Source organism: Lacerta agilis, chromosome 3 (genome assembly GCF_009819535.1).
Source record: "Lacerta agilis isolate rLacAgi1 chromosome 3, rLacAgi1.pri, whole genome shotgun sequence".
NCBI lineage: Eukaryota > Metazoa > Chordata > Lepidosauria > Squamata > Lacertidae > Lacerta > Lacerta agilis.
This window is the reverse complement of record NC_046314.1, coordinates 8,713,005-8,714,021: the sequence shown is the minus strand read 5'-3', so window position 1 is coordinate 8,714,021 and position 1,017 is coordinate 8,713,005.

Genomic DNA, 1,017 nt, shown 5'->3' with positions numbered 1-1,017 from the left:
CATGTTCTGAGGGACGGTGGACCGGCCCACGGCTGAAAAAGGTTGCTGACCCCTGCACCCCTGCTCAGGGTCCATTGGGCAAAAAGATTCCCGCATTGCAGGGGTTTGGAGATGACCCTTGTTGTTCCTTCCAACTCCACAATTCTCTTTCTCTGATTTTCTCAAGCCTATTTAAACAACCTATGGCCTTTTAATCTGTGTAGTGGTGGGTTACAGTACTGTATTTTGTTTGTTGAGTTGGTCTCTAAGGTGCTACTGGAATGATTTTTTTTTTTTACTATGGCAGACCAACACGGCTGTAACTAGTATTTTGTTTCTTACGATGATATGTATTTTTGTGTTTTTATATTGTAAACCGCCTTGTAATATCAGATGGAGTGTGGTATAGAATTGAAATTATTAATACAATAATTTAATTAATAATAATTAAACAACAATAAAATCCTTTCAGATTCCTGTTTAAAGCTGCAATCCTGGGGAAGACTTCAGTTCCGTTTAAACATATATAAGGTCGGGTTAAAGGACACCCTCTTGATAATTTAAGGAAATGTAATATTAGGACCAGCCAAAGTGTCACAAAGCCCTATTCTGAATGCGAACGAACCGAGATACCTGAACCGCGGAGCCCCGCCAAACAGAATTACTAAAGTTACAGGTAGGCCGTGTGGGTCTGCCATAGTCAAAACAAAATTAAAAATAAAAAAATCGTTCCAGTAGCACCTTAGAGACTTACTCGAAAGCTCATACCAAGAACAAACTTAGTTGGTCTCTAAGGTGCTACTGGAACGATTTTTTTATTTTTTATTTTGTTTAGAATTACTAAAGAGAGACAAAACGCAACAGCCGAACACGTGATCAGACTCACGTGATCCCCCTACCCGTTCAGGAATGAGGAAGTGAGAGTGCGGGAAAGAAAAGAAAAAAACCTTTTATAATCTCGCGATAGGCGTGATGGGCGGAGCAGTTTAAAGTGCGCGGCGTCTCGCGCTGGGGAGCGCATGCGCACAATAGTAGCTA